General features: G+C 36.8%; 2 pseudogenes; both read left to right on the top strand.

Annotated features, from left to right (window-relative positions):
• The first annotated feature begins 4755 nt into the window (after positions 1 to 4755).
• LOC148930872 (rust resistance kinase Lr10 pseudogene) lies at positions 4756 to 6116 on the top strand (annotated as a pseudogene).
• A 3998-nt stretch (positions 6117 to 10114) lies between these two features.
• Positions 10115 to 11249, top strand: LOC148930871 (rust resistance kinase Lr10 pseudogene; annotated as a pseudogene).
• Positions 11250 to 16466: the final 5217 nt, after the last annotated feature.

The raw sequence follows: 16466 nt of genomic DNA, 5'->3' as shown, positions 1-16466 counted from the left end.
GAAAGTCTGGAGAGGGAAGTACCCGAACTGGCAGAGGAGAACAGGAAATCACGGGCAGAGATGGCAAGACTGACGATCCTGATGGAAAATGTACTTAAAGAATTAGCGAGAGGAAAGGAAAACACAGGAGCTGGAACGGGTGGCCATGGACCCCAGAACGATGAACCCACTGAACCTGAGGAAGAAGAAGATGATGAACCAGAGGAGGCAGAAGTCAACCAACCGTAATCCACTGAAGAGGAACCCAAGGAACCACCTGCACAGACCCCTACGCCAAGGAGGAGTAGGAGGAATGTCTGAACGACCCCCCCCCCCCCTACTGACCAGTTAGTTTTCCTTTTAATTTTCAATTTTTAGTTTTTTTTTTATTATTACTTTTATTGTTTAGGTAAATGTATATGTGTAGTCATGTGTGCAAACCCCATTCATAACACTTAGCATATCTAATAGTCTAAGTGTTAGAAGTAAAAGGGTTTTCTACTTTGGTGCATGTGTTATGTTTATGTTTTTTTGTGTTCTGTTATATGCATGTTAACTCACACTTAGCCTACTGCGTAGTCTAAGTGTGAGGAGTTTATTTGTTTATATATCATGTTTTGTAATATTCTGTCCTGTTTTGTTAAATCTATGTATATATCTAAAACTCTCTCACTTAGCCTATTGCATAGTCTAAGTGTGAGAAGTTTTTAGATATAGTATGTGTTTGTTATAAATTTGTGTCTGTCATACTAGCCATTCCCATTTTCACTTCACAGCCCGTATCTGGGGCAGACACTTGTGAAGGAAGAGGGGGGAGCAAATGGCCAGTATGACATGTATATATGTGTTATTTGAGTCAGTGCATGTTAGTATTTTTAGGGTTTGTTTAGGTCTAGGATTTATGTATTTTTATGAATGGGCTTAAAACTCAACTGCCTCAAACTGACGGTGAATGGAATTGAGGGAGATAAGACATGCTAGAAAACAGAAACCACCCCCCCACAGTAGCTCCTAGTCAGTATAGATGATGCAAGTATGAAGGAAAAAACCCATTCCTTAGGTCAGACACGAAAGCCCTCTTAAAAAGGTGAGTTAGAAGCCCAAAAGTGTAACTACTTTCCACTAAACACAGAAAAAAGAAGAGTGGCAACCAGATGATGTCTAGGGCAAGGTGACCGCGTGTAGCAAACCCTGAAGGCAGTAGGAAACCACCAAAAAAAAAAAGCCCTACCCTTAGAACCCCATTTTCTAACCTGATCTACACCCCGAAATAACCCATCAGCCACTGTGTGTGTGCAAGGCATAAGGCAAGGAATCAACTACCTAGGAGAACATACAAAAAGAACTAGCTGAAGAAAAAAAATAAAAAAAAAAGAAGAAAAAAAAGGAGAAAATCGATCTGGAAAAATTCCAGATCCAAAAATATAAGAAGGTATAAGGGTGGCAAAGCCACAAAAAAGAAAATCGAAGAAATGGTCGCAGATACTTGACCACAAAAAGAGAAAGGAAGAAGAAGGAATAAGGGTGGCGAAGCCACAAGGAAGCTACTGACAAGTGAAGCCAATGTCAGAAATTGTCCAATCGAAGAAGAAGCCCTAGCCAGAAGCCTAAATGCACATAGTTCTCCCACATCAAATAAGTAGTTAGGTTTTGAACCTTAGAGCCTTAGGAACCACCACCCCAAACATTACAAACCAATAGCCCCGTTACAAGCCCTAAAGACCTTCAGGAACTGCACGTGAGATCTGAGTCGGAAACATCTGTGGTTAAGCATTGAGAGAAAACAGTCCTAACATCCATGTGAGGAATGAGTGACTGAGTGAATCCAGTGTTTGGCCTAGAATTGGGTTATCCTGACAAGCGGATATACTGACTAGGAAGGAGAAGGGGGGCGGCGGAAGTTCAAGGCTGCCTAAGGCCGGATTGCACCTGATCCCAAGGGGAGGGATGGTTGAAAATATAGTTTGTTCTATGTGTTTGAGTTATTTTATATATGTTTATGTGTTGTGTCGTTGTGTTTTTCTTTGCGTCAGAGTCTTGAGTCTAGGTGGTAGAGTCGGTCAGGGGGAGTAACCAGGCTCGAATTCGACTTATTTCTTTTTGTTTGTCTTCATGCTTGAGGACAAGCACGTGATAAGTGTGAGCAATTTGATAAGTCGTATTCTAAGCCTTGGTTACTGATCAGTATGTCGTGAAATGCATGTATTATCTGCAAAACAGTTGCTCAAGTGTGCAGGATTAAGGGATCCAAGCCAGTAGGAGACGATTCAGGCGACGCAAGTGAAAAGAGCGCTAGAAGGGTGCAATACTGACCAGCATGCATGCCAGAGAAAAGGCTCGAGATGGAGAAGATAGATAGCTGGGATGATCATTAACAAGGGCAGAAAAGTCAAATCGAGAGGGAAGTCTACCCTAAAAGCAAGGGCAAGCCTCCCTATAAAAGAAGCCACTTGGAGAGAGAAAACGGATACTCGGGTCTTTCATTCTTCACACTTAGTAGAATTCTCTCTAGAAGATCAGCCTTTCAGCATTATCCAGTCTCTCGTTCCTCGCCACAGCTATGGTCACTTGACGTCCAAGAGTCTGCCGGAGAAGTCATCAAACTACCGTTCCAGCCAGTTTGCCGTAGTAGTATAGCAGTATCACCGCCCGGAGTGGCAAAACAATCATTATTTTCTTTCTAGTTTAATCTTTACATGCTTTTTCCGTTGGATCTGTTGCAAACATTATTTTTGTTGCCTTTTGAAGTACTGGGAGAAGATCCAGACGTTTAAGTTATGAAGTTTCTATTTCGTATGTCTCTTTGGTTTGTTTGCTTCATTCTGCCTAGGAAAGTTAGATTTAGTCATCGCTTTTAACTTTTAAGTGGGTGCATGTGTTTTCCGTCGAGTAGGCTAGATCTGAAGTTATTGATTGAAAGTTGTGGCTATGTCTCAGTTTAAGTTTTCGTGCATGAGTTTCCTGTTCTGCGCTATGATCATCACCTTGCATGTTAGTCAGTAGTGGTAGTCTGCAGTTTCAGCTGTTCATCTTTAGTTAAGCATTTTAATTAATGGATCGTGAGTTTGAATTTATGAATCTGAGTTTAGTCATGGAGTTTGTGTTCATATGATTTCTGTTAATACTTGGTGAAGAAGAAAACGTCAAAATCAACTTTTGCCTTGGACCACTTTTGCTTTTTAGTTGCTTTTGCTTTTGTCTCTTACTTTTCAGTTGTACCTTCCAGACCTGTCAGAAAGCCAACCAACCACCAGATATACCCTGTTGTCTAAGTTTCCTCTTTTAGTAATTGTTTACTTTTCACATGTCTCTGAAATACCTTGTCCCTTATTTTCACGAACACAACCACATGTCTGTCATTTTCAGGCCTACTAGTCAGTAGAGTACCATCTTTATTTCTCGCGTAGGTAGAGTCCCAACCCCAAAAGCGTGGTAGCTAACCAAAAACACCCAGGAAAGTCACCGCAATTATTCGACCCTTACATCCACTATACTAGCCAGTAGAAGTGGGTTGAGGAAATTTATTTGACACTAGGTTTGGTTGTAGTGCCAACGACTCAGCTAGGTTAGGAATCTCATCCTGATCAGTTAGATACACCCCTGCATTTTCACGCCCGACCGAAAATCTAGTACCGTCAATTATCAAAGTGAAGCTCACTCTTTTATCAAACCTAGATAGGTATCTCTCGATTACAACTATAAAGGTAAACAAACTCAATTGGTAGCTAAGCAATTGAATTGAAAAGACACAAGAATGAACAAAGAAATCACAAGAGCTAAGCAATCAAAAGAAGTCCTTGAATTAATCACAAACATCCATTGTAGTCTTCACCAAAACTCCACAATAAAATTTAGCTACTCATATTCTTCATGAAAATCAAAACAATGGATTCAATCAAATACATTAAAGAAAGCAAATAAATACTCATGTGGAATGATTCTATGGATTAGAGACTCCAATCTCTCGATTTGTAGTCTTCAATCTTCAAATCTCTATTCAAATTGTTCTTGGGAAAGTGTGGAATGTGTTGGAGGCGGTAGAATCGAGAATCTGTGAACCCTAGGCATTCTTCCTTTTAATCCCCCTCAAAAATCACATTTTTGGCATAAAAATACGCCAAAATATCATACCCGGGCGGGTGGAATTATAAAGAGTAAAACTCACCCGACTGGGTGGTCATTTTCGACCAATTTCTGACTCTTTTCGCGCAGAAACACCGTACCCGGCCGGGTGGTTAATTCACCCGGCCGCGTGAAAATTTCTGGAACGCGTAGTGTTCTTATAACGTTCATTACTTCTTCTACCGAACTCCGATTGAGGCGTGCGAGATACCCACACAAATCTCTTTCGAAGACGAAGAGATTGATATGCATTAGGGGCTGATTGGACTTCGAAATATCCAGTTAATATTGTCTCAAACTAAGGCAGCTGCACATCCACATATTTTGAACCTTTTTCTACACATTCTTAACAAAATGGTCAACATACCAACATAATAAAGAAGTGGATATAAACATGCCCAATAATAGACAAAATATGATCAAATTCATACAAAACCACCCTCTAAAATCATGTAAAATCCAGTATGTCAGTTTTGTAATAATATCCAAGTATGATTTAGTGGATTATCCATTGCCAAAAATGATAAAAAGTAAATAGACAAATTTTGTGAGACGGATGGAAATGAAAAAATGGCACAATCTTTGTGGGATGGAGGGAGTACATCAGTTTTCCTTTCATTTCTACCTAAAGCAAGTCACTATAAAACTTTTTGGCCTTATTTCAATCTTTATTTTGTCTTGTTTTTCCATGTTATCTCAGCCCTCTTAACTGAAATCATCATTTGTGCACCAAGAATAATCATTTGTCCTTTGATTTTCTAGTTTTTTATCTACAAATTCTGGAGAAGGCAATTGTCATTATTCGAGGGAGTAGAGTCACTCCTAAAAGGTGACAACAAACTCGTACCAATAAAGTATTCCTACTGGGACTTAAAGAAGATGACTAAAAATTTTGAAGGTAAACTAGGGCAAGGAAGTTTTGGTTCTGTTTACAAGGGAAAGCTTCGAAGTGGTCATCTTGTTGCAGTCAAATTGCTCGAAAAATCTGCCGCAAAAGACTTCATCAATAAAATAGCAACTATTGGAAGGATCCATCATGTAAACATTGTACAACTTGTTGGATATTGTGCTGAAAGATCCAAACGTGCCCTCAATTTTTATTTCATGCCAAACGGGTCGCTCGATAAGTACGTCTCGAATCGAGAAGAAGCTTCTTTATTGGATTGGGATATAAAATTTAAGATTGCAGTTGAAGTGGCTCGAGGGATTGAGTATCAGCATCGTGGTTGTGACATCCAAATCTTGTATTTTGACATCAAACCTCACAATATACTTCTTGATGAGAAGTTCGTGCCAAAAATATCAGATTTTGGGCTGGCAAAATTATGCCCCTCAAACAAGGAGGCAGTGACATTGACGGCGGCTAGAGGAACCATAGGTTATGTTGCTCCTGAACTTATCAATAGAAGTTTTGGCGCAGTGTCTTACAAGGCTGATTTGTATAGTTTCGGGATGTTGATGGAAATGGTAAACTTAAACAAAGACTTGATATGGAATAATGATGAATCTAGTAAGTATTTTCCAAACTGGATTTACGACCACTTGAACCAAGGTAGTGACATTGACATTGGAAATGTTGATGAAAATGACAATAGAAACATTGGTCGGAAGATGACTATTGTTGCATTATGGTGTATACAAATGAATCCGGACAACCGTCCATGAATGAATAAGGTATTAGAGATGTTAGAAGGTGATTTCGAACATCTGCAAACTCCAAATTATCTAACATATACAGCAAGAAATGAGGAAGAAAGTTGTACTACAGATTCAAATGCTTCCTTATCATTGTTGCATGATGACAATAGTAGCAGCATTATTGAGATTATTAGTAATGCTTGATATATTTGTGTGTCTTCTATTTTTACTTGAAAAAGAGTTCCACTAGTTGTGTATTTGTGATATGTTCATAATAAGATGTAACGTAAAGTGAATTACCATATTATTAGCTAGTTATTTACTTACATGGTCTTGTGAATTATAATTGAAGAGTTCTTTATTTATCCCATATATAACTAGTTGACTACCAAGTCACAAGGTAAGAATTGTTGTGAATGGTTTCCTAATAACAGAGTTTGAATATGATATGATTTCTTAATCACTGGTATTTAAGCTCTGAATATATGTTTATTCGAGGGGGCTCTGTATTTATGCTGAAGTTACTATTTCAAATTATGATTTTCATCTATATAAACACTGTCAAATACTATGTCAAAGATATCAACTACCAAAACGCCACTATTAGGCTGGTTGATGCTTCCATAAACAATGATACAATCTGCTATTTTCCTACCCATTCGTCGTATCTCCACGACTTCATACCTCGTTCTTCTTCTCCATACTATTATGATCCTGATCGAGAATTAATGTCTGTTAACTTGATTAGCTGCCCCAATCTGATCAACAATTCTTACCTCTTCATAGACATAACTCAAGATTGTGCCTCTAATTTATCACATCCAATATTTAGTTATGTAAATGTTGTGCGCGTCACGGCCTCAGAGGTGCCACATCTGTGTGATGTAGATCTAAGTGTCATGATATCGGGACGGGGATTGATGGATCCGATGAATGCTTCTCTTCCAGAAATCCTCCAATCTCTCTTGTATGGCTTTGAACTCCACTTCTTTCCCTATTATGTCGATGAGCAATCAACAGCATGGGGTAAGAAAGCCAATCTTGTTAATTAAGAATGTTATTAATTAAGATATTCTGTATAATTTCATATTTCTTGAAAATGCAGAGGAACTCTTGGGCCTCTTATCAGGAGCTGATCGTAAGGATAAACACTTTCAATTCGAACAACATACTACTCTATAACTGTCTGTCTTAATTAATGATTATTTTGCAGGCTATCTGCTGTTTCTTCTGGCCATTCTAGGTGCCCACTTAACATTTTTTTCAATTTTATCACATCAATCAAGAAGAGAGGTATCTGTTAGTACAAATCTATCCCACATCGGACATCTGAGGGAAGTTGGAAGGTGTATATAATTCCTGTCCAACCCCAATTAGTTTGAGGCCTTTTGAGAGTGACCCAAAAACAAATCCGTGCGGGCTTGACCCAAAGCGGACAATATCAAACTAATGTTTGCCGACGCCGACAATCCTGACAAGTGGTATCAGAGCCAGGTTGGCGTCGGGTCTGGTCCAATTTGCGAGACCCATGTTTGAGTGGGGCCGACGATCTGTCTGAGTCGGAGCCCATTATGTGTTTCGATGTGGTCTCGGTTTGAGGGGGAGGTTTGTTAGTACAAACCAATCCCACATCGGACATCTGAGGGAAGTTGGAAGGTGTATATAATTCCTGTCCAACCCCAATTAGTTTGAGGCCTTTTGAAGTGACCCAAAAACAAATCCGTGCGGGCTTGACCCAAAGCGGACAATATCAAACTAATGTTTGCCGACGCCGACAATCCTGACAAGTGGTATCAGAGAATAATTCTCACCCTCTGAAGATGAGAATAATTCTACCCTCTGACTGAGAATAATTCTACCCTCTGAAGATGACCAAATTCTGTACCCCTTAACTCCATCTCCATAACCAACAAATACTCCCTTCTTAGCTCTTGGCTCCAATTTACCTTCACTCACATGATAGTAAACAGTACTACCAAAAACTCTCAACATAGAGTAATTTGCAGGTGAATCAGACCATACCTCGTACGGTGTCTTGCAGTCAATGCCAATGTGAGGTCCACGGTTGATCAGATAACAAGCCGTGTTTACTGCCTCTGCCCAAAACTTTCTAGTCAAACCGGCTTGGAAGAGCATGCATCTTGCTCTCTCCAACAACGTCTGATTCATGCGTTCTGCCACACCATTCTGCTGTGGTGTATGTCTAACGGTGTGATGGCGAACGATCCCTTCACTCCTACAAAACTCATCGAACTCAGACGAACAAAATTCCAGACCGTTATCTGTTCTCAATCGCTTGATCTTCTTCCCAGTCTGGTTTTCAATTAGAGTCTTCCACTCTTTGAACTTCTTGAATGCCTCACCTTTATACTTCATCATAAACACCGAAGTCATTCTCGAGTAGTCATCAATCATCAACACAAAATACTTGGGTCCTCCAATAGACTCAACACGTGAGGGACCCCAACAATCCATATGAATTTAGTCAAGTGTCCCCTTCGTTCGATGAACACCTTTCTTTGGAAACTTGCTGCGATGAAGCTTCCCCAACACACAGTGTTCGCAGAAATCAAGTTTCTGCACCTTATGGCCCAAAAGAAAATCACGATTCGACATGATTCTCATGCCACGTTTTCCCATATGACCGAGCCTCATATGCCACAGCTTGGTCATATCCTTGGTTGCAACCTCGGATGATGCAATATCAGCAGAATTTGCTACAATGGAACCTCTCAGAACATACAAGGTACCCCGTTTCAAAGCTGTCAGAACCACCTTCGAACCTTTCAAAATACGCATTACTCCACCTTCACCTCTGAAACTGAACCCCTTACTATCAAATGTACTCAGGGATATCAGATTTTTCGTCATCTGTGGAACATGCCTAACATCGTTCAAGGTGCAGAAGACCCCATCATGAGTCCTAATCCTGATTGAGCCGATGCCAACCACCTTGCAGACAGCACTGTTGGCCATGGTAACATTGCCTCCATCTATCTGCTCATAAGTGTTGAAATACTCACTGTGAGGACAGAGATGATATGACGATCCAGAATCCAAAATCCACACATCATTACAGTGTGGCTGTTCATTCGCAACCAAGGCCAATTCTTCTTCCGAATTTGTGTCATCAGCTTCTGCCACAGTCGCAGAACCGTTAGCATCTTCCTTCTTGCCCAGTTTCTTCTTTATCCTTGGACGATCAGCCTTCCAATGCCATGGTTCTTTACAATATCTGCAGATGTCATCTGGCTTAGGGCCTTTAGGACCTTTTGAACCTTTTGAGTTCTGCTTCTTTTGTCTGAATTTCTTCTGTCCTTTACCCGTAACAGATAATCCCGATGGCAGATCTTTTGTGGCTGAACTCGTTGCCTGTTGACGATCCTCTCTGATGTGGAGAGCAGATCGAACATCATCCAACGAAAGAGTTTCCTTGCCAGTCATAAAAGACTCAACAAAATTTTCGTAAGATTCAGGCAGAGACACAAGCAAAATTAAAGCAGCATCCTCGTCTTCTACTTTAACTTCAACATTACGCAAATCTAGCAAAATTTTATTCAAATTTTCCAGATGATCCCGAAGGGGCGTACCTTCCTGCATGCGTAACCGAAACAAACGTTGCTTCAAGAGCAACTTGTTGGTTAGAGACTTCGTCATGTATAGACTTTCCAACTTCGCCCAAAGAGCAGCAGCCGTCTCCTGATCCGCAACTTCGATGATAACATCGTCAGACAGGCTCAATATGATGGTCGAGTGGGCCTTTTCGTCTAGGGTTGTCCACTCCTTATCATCCTCCGTAGCCTTCTTTGTTTTGAGCGGCTCCCACAAACCCTGCTGCTTCAGCAGAGATCGCATCTTGATCTGCCATAAACCAAAACTATTTCTCCCGGTGAATTTGTCAACCTTCACGTTCAGAGCAGACATCTCGATTTACCAGACAAAACCCTCGCAGCGGAATTCAAAACCCTAGTTCGAAAACCAAGGCTCTAGATACCAGTTTGTTATGACAAATAGGGCAATTGTGAATCGAGAAACAAAAGAAAGAGACACAGAATTTACGTGGTTCACCAACGTTGTGTTGGCTACGTCCACGGGCAAAAACGGAGAACAAATTGTATTATGACTGCAGTTTTCAGATACAGATTATGTGCTCTACTCCCATATATATGGGCACACATTAGACAGACTGGGCCTAGGAAACATAATCCTATCCCAATTAGAAAACCTAATCCTATACAAATTTAAGGCATACTAACAGTATCTAATTTTGTGAAACAAATTTCAGTTAGCATAATTGCAGGGTTAAGTCTTCCCGTGACAATCATAATGGTAATTACTTGTGTACCATTACTCTTATTTACTTCCCTTTGGAGAGATGTACAAAACTTTTGGGCAGATATACAAGAACGTAAGAATTTTTAATTTCATTTTTTTTTGTTTAGTGTCTCTTAATTTCTCTAATGTTCTGTTTTAATTCGCAGAATTCTATTATCAGGCTCTGGGAGGCTCTAATTACATTGCATTCATTGGTACGCTTTCTCAGCTCTAATTTTGAATGTAAACTGGGCCAAGGAGGCTTCGGTTCTGTTTACAAGGAAAAGCTTCGAAGTGGCAATCTTGTACCAGTTAAATTGCTCGGAAAATCCGAAGCAAACAGGCAAGACTTCATCAATGAAATTGCAACTATTGGAAGGATCGATCGTGTAAATGTTGTCCAACTTGTGGGATATTTTGCTAAAAGATCCAAGCGAGCCCTCATTTTTGATTTCATGCCAAATGGTTCACTTGATAAGTACGTCTTCAATCCAGAAAAAACCTCTTCATTGGATTGGGATATGAAATTCAAGATTGCAATTGAAGTGGCTCGAGGGATGGAGTATTTGCACCATGTATGTGACAACCAAATCTTGCATTTTGACATCAAACCTCACAATATACTTCTTGATGATAAGTTCGTCCCGAAAATATCAGATTTTGGGCTGGCGAAATTATGCGCTGCAAACAAAGAGGCAGTGACATTGACGGCCGCCAGAGGAACCATAGGGTATGTTGCTCCTGAACTTATTAATAGAAGCATTGGTGCAGTGTCTTACAAGGCTGATGTGTATAGTTTCGGGATGTTGTTGATGGAAATGGTAAACTTAAATAAAGCCTTGACAAAGAATGATAAGGAATCTAGTAAGTATTTTCTAAACTGGATATACGACCACTTGAACCAAGGTAGGGACATTGACATTGGAAATGTTTATGAAAATGATGATAGAAACATTGGTCGGAAGATGACCATTTTTGCATTATGGTGCATACAAATGAGCCCAGACAATCGTCCATCAATGAATAAGGTGTTAGAGATGTTAGAAAGTGCTATCGAACATTTGCAGATCCCTAACTATCTAGCGTCTATGGCAGGAAATGAGGAAGAAAACTGGGCTACAGGTTCAAATGCTTCCATATCATTGTTGCATGATAACAATGAGAACCACATTATTGAGATTATTATTAATGCTTGAAATATTTGTGTTATCATCTATTTTTACTTAATAGCAAGTTCCACTAGTTGTGTATTTGTGATATGTTCATAATAATATGTAACATGGAGTGAATTACCATATTATCAGTTAGTTAATCCATCCGTCTCGCTTTAGGAGTCCCGGTTGAGTCGGACACATGTTTTAAGAAAAAAAGTGTTTGAGTGTGTAATAAATAAATATTGTAGTGGATGTTGGGACCCACTTTTAATTGAGTGTCCAATAAATAAATATTGTAGTGGAGATTGAAACTCACTTTTAACACTTTTTTATTAGTTGTAGTAGATGCTGGGACCCACTTTTTACCACTTTGTAGGCATTTTTTATTAATTTATCTCAACTGGGACTCCTAAAGCGGGACACCCAAAATTGATCAACCGGGACTCCTAAAGCGTGACGGAGGGAGTATTTATTTTCATATTGACGAATTCGTTATTCACCCATATAGCTAGGGTGAGAATTGTTGTGAAAGGTTTAACAACCCTCATTCATGCCAAGCTTGTATAGCAATACATGCTATGATGCTAATTACCTTATCCAGATTAAATATATAAAATATGAAAATATAATTATACGTTGTAACATATTACAACGATATTATCTTAATTTTTCAATGAGTTCAAATTGTACAGAGTTAATATATGTTAATTACCTTTTTGGTGGTGAATTATAGGATTAAAAATTTGGTGGTTATGACATGCCAAGTGGCATGATGACTTGGTATGTCCCACTAATTACTAGGTGACATGTGGATATAGTAGGATTCTAGATATTTAAACGGTACGATGGAATACAGTTTTATAATTTGAAAACTTTCTAAATTGTGGAATGGATGATAAAAACAACCACAGATAGTAAGATTTAATGGGATTATTCTACTATTATTTTTATTTTATGGAGTATATATTAAATAACCTTAAGATAGTTAATTACAATTTTATATTTTTATCTTTTTTATTTATATATATAAAACCACAAATAAAACAAAAACAATACTATATTTATAATTTTTTTTTTCTTTTTTATTTATATCTGTAAAATTTACAAATAAAAAATATAATGATAAATTAAACCATAAATTAATCTTGCCAGAACTATTATTAAACTGTACAACGACAAAATTAATTTTTTTAAAAATTAATCTTGCTATTATTAAACTGTACAATGACAAAATTAAAATTTTTAAAATTAATCTTGCTAGCACTAAATGCACAAAATTTTAAAAATTTATATAGTATTGTTTTTGTTTTATTTGTGGTTTTATATATATAAATAAAAAAGATAAAAATATAAAATTGTAATTAATTATCTTATGGTTATTGAATATATACTCCATAAAATAAAAATAATAGTAGAATAATAATCCCATTTAATCTTAGTATCCGTGGTTGTATTTATCATCCATTCCACAATTTGGAAAGTTTTCAAATTATAAAACTTTATTCCATTCCTAAAACTAAATACTATATATATTTTAAATATCTAGAATCCTACTATATCCACATGTCACCTAGTAATTAGTGGGACATACCAAGTCATCATGCCACTTGGTATGTCATGACCACCAAATTTTTATTCGAATTGTAGTTAAAAATTATTACTGAATAAAAACATTAATTCATGATTTTGATAGAAGAGTTTGAAAGATGTATTTTATGGGATCAATAATTATATTTCATAGTGCCAAAACGAAAATCAATGCGACGAAAATTTCAAAAAGGCTTACTTTGAAAAATCGATCGTCATTGAATAGTAACTTTATCCAAATTGAATGATTCCTCTTATCTTTAGCTCGTCGACGGCTTCATGATTCATGAATAACAAAAATGTAGTTTATGAAAAAATATCTACATAATCTAAAAAGAATTATCAAAAGGCTTAAATATTCAACGTGTACTAGAAATATATATGAAAGAAAACATTTGATACACAAGAAAACTTTATTAGATACTATTATAAAAATTAAAACATACTGTTGAAATATATCGTTTTAATTAAGAAGTAAACAAAATTAAAATTAACTCGAAGGATGGCACATCTTTTTTTTTCTCAATTAGTAGGATTAGTAGGAGTATAATTTATTTGTTTCGTGTGATTTGACTCTTTCAATATATTGTAGTGCGCGTCCAAAATAGTTCACCAATAAAATGAAGTGATTTGGTATATATAATTAAAGGTTTTTTTTTTTGGTATATAATTAAAGGTTGTGTGCGAGTTAGTTTACAAATATTGTTTGGCCTTATTGTTAATTTACTAGTTATCCTGCCATGATCACTACTCAGAAGCTCATCATCTTCCTCGCCACTTCGATTCTCTCACTCCATTTCTTCTTCCATTCTGTTGGTGCAAAGAAATGTCGTCCTTCTGCCTGCGGTGCTATTAGCAATATCAGCTTCCCTTTCCGCCTCAAGACCGACCCCATCCACTGCGGCCATCCCAAATTCGAACTCACTTGCCAAAACAATGTCACCTTCCTCTATATAAACACTATCAAATACTGTGTCAAAGATATCAACTACCAAAACACCACTATTAGACTGGTTGATGCTTCCATAAACAATGATACAATCTGCTCTTTCCCTATGTGTTCCTCATATGCCTATACCTTCACCGCTAGTCGTTCTTTGCAATTATACTATGTTTATTCTTCTCGCGTTGAAGAATTGTCAGTTAACTTGATTAGCTGCCCCAAGCCGTTGAACAATTCTTTCTCCTTTAAAGATATTACTCAATATTGTGACTCTAATTTGTCACACTCCATCTTTAGATATGTAAATGTAGGGCACATCATGGCCTCAGAGGTGCCACATATGTGTACATTAGATTTAATAGGAAAGACATCGTGGCCGGGATTCGTGGATTTGAAGAATGTGTCACTTTCACAAATTCATCAATCTCTCTTGTATGGGTTTGCACTCGACTTCTGTTATGATTTCAGTGAAGAATCAATATGGGGTAAGAAAGCTAATCTTGTTCAGTATATATAATAATTGGCTAGGATATATATGTAGTTTCATCATGATTCTTGAAAATGCAGTGCAACTCTGGAATCGCTTCTTAGGAGATACTTCCTCCGTCCACGAATAAAAGACCCGTTTTTCCATTTTGGTCCGTCCACGAATAAGAGCCCCGATTCATAATTACTATAAATGGTAAAGAGACTCCACATTCCACTAACTCATTCCACTCACGTATCATTTAAAACTAATATATACAAGTAGGACCTCTATTCCACTAACTTTTTTCCACTCACTTTTCTTAACATTTTTTAAAATCGCACCATTTGAAAATGAGACTTTTAATCGTGGACGGAAGGAGTACTAGTAAGGATACACACTTTGAATTCTACTAACATACAAGTACAATTGAGTTCATAACAACCTAATTAATGATTATATATCATCTTTATCTGCAGCGTTTCTCATAATTCCTCTGGCTATTCTAGATGCCCACTTAATTAACATTCTTTTCCTTCTTCTTCTTCATCAATTTTATCAAGTGATCTAATTTTGTGAAAGAAATGTTAGTTTTTGTAATTGCAGGGGTAAGCCTTCCGATTACGACATCATCGTAATTACTGCTCTATTACTATTCTCATTTACTCCCCGTTGGGAATGGATACGAGGCTGTAAGAATCTTCAATATATTTCCTTTTGAGTAATGCTAAACAACCGTAATGTGGACCACCACACAGAGGCAAATTAGTAAATTTCTATATCAATTAATAGATAAAATATTAGTTCTAGTTAGTGGATATGTTAAAATTACTTATATAACCTTTTCTTTATTTTCTGTTCTAGAATTCCCTCCTTATTTAAATTTTGAATGAGCTAATTTGAATTTTGAACTCAAATTATACATTAATTACTAATTAATAGCCGAATATTGGAAATTGAATCAAAATAGGCAGCCACCATACATTGGAGTAAAAATTTAGTGGTCAATCCTCACACCAAGGTGTCAATCCTATTTGATATGTCCTACTAATAGAGATTTGACAAGTGAAAAATATATATAATCATGTTTCCAACAAGATATATAAACAATGAAAACATTAAATTATATGGAAAGTTTCTTTAGATTCCATGTACAATAAATAAATACACTACATATGAAAGAGATATTATTTAAATAATTAATCATCATCACAATTATTGTCAAGTCATTTTATACGTAAATATACAAAAATGGTAGCTTTATATTAGAACATTATTTATTTTATTTTATTATGAAACCATGGTGATATTTCATGTATTAACTATTATCAATTAAGTTTGATAAGATTAAATTTTTTAATTGGAGATCACTATCACTTTTATTATAGTAGTTTTAGTTTTTTATAATTTTAATTTTATATGTTATTTATGGAATTTTTTATTGTATATTGAAAAGGATAAAATGTACTAGTATTAATTTTTAGATCATCTTATTATTATATAACTATTTTTATAATTTAACATAGCACTCTCTATATAATATGTTAGAGTTTGTATACTAGAAATCACCTTTCGAGTGATTGAATACTGTTAAAACTCTCATTTTATTTTCCAAATGAATAAACAGATTATTTTTGTCATAATGTTGTTATATTTTACATTTAATGGATGTTAATTGCATATTTAAATGTATAAGTAATTTAACAAAGTCTAAGTCTTTGTTTTAGTAGTCCGGTTGTGGGCGTCGTCCACTTTAAGGTAACACGGTCAATTCTAAACAAAGAAAAAGAATAATTTCACAACCTAGATAGGCTTAGACTACCTATCGTGAAAGGTTGCAATGTCAGTCCGATTATTTCTAAGCCTTACTGAAATAAGATGACGTTGGTGTGGTATAACACTGAATGGATCTAACAACGAGACAGTCTTTATGCTATCTACTGAAAGACGAGGTCTCGTAAATTATTTCTCAATCAATGTACGTTAGCATTGAGCATACGGTATTGATTATGCACTACTTTGACTTACCAAATGGTGCGGGTTTTTCGCAACCCAATAAGCCTGGTATATTGGGTAGTGGTGATTAATATCTAGCGGTGCTAGGATTGCTATATGTTGAATCGTGCGCGAGGTGAGTCTCGTTTGATAACATCCTCAAGAAGCTTGAAATAAGGTTTTATTATTCGGAACCTAGCTAGTTGGAGTTTAATTACTCTATGAATAATAAATAAGATTTTCTTGCTGAGTCCTCTCTTGGAATAAA

This window comes from Salvia hispanica, chromosome 3 (assembly GCF_029641045.1).
Source record: "Salvia hispanica isolate PSC_SH4W2 chromosome 3, Shi_PSC_v1, whole genome shotgun sequence".
NCBI classification, from domain to species: Eukaryota; Viridiplantae; Streptophyta; class Magnoliopsida; order Lamiales; family Lamiaceae; genus Salvia; species Salvia hispanica.
Note: the sequence above shows the minus strand (reverse complement) of the source record. Positions and strands in the feature narration are given on the sequence as shown.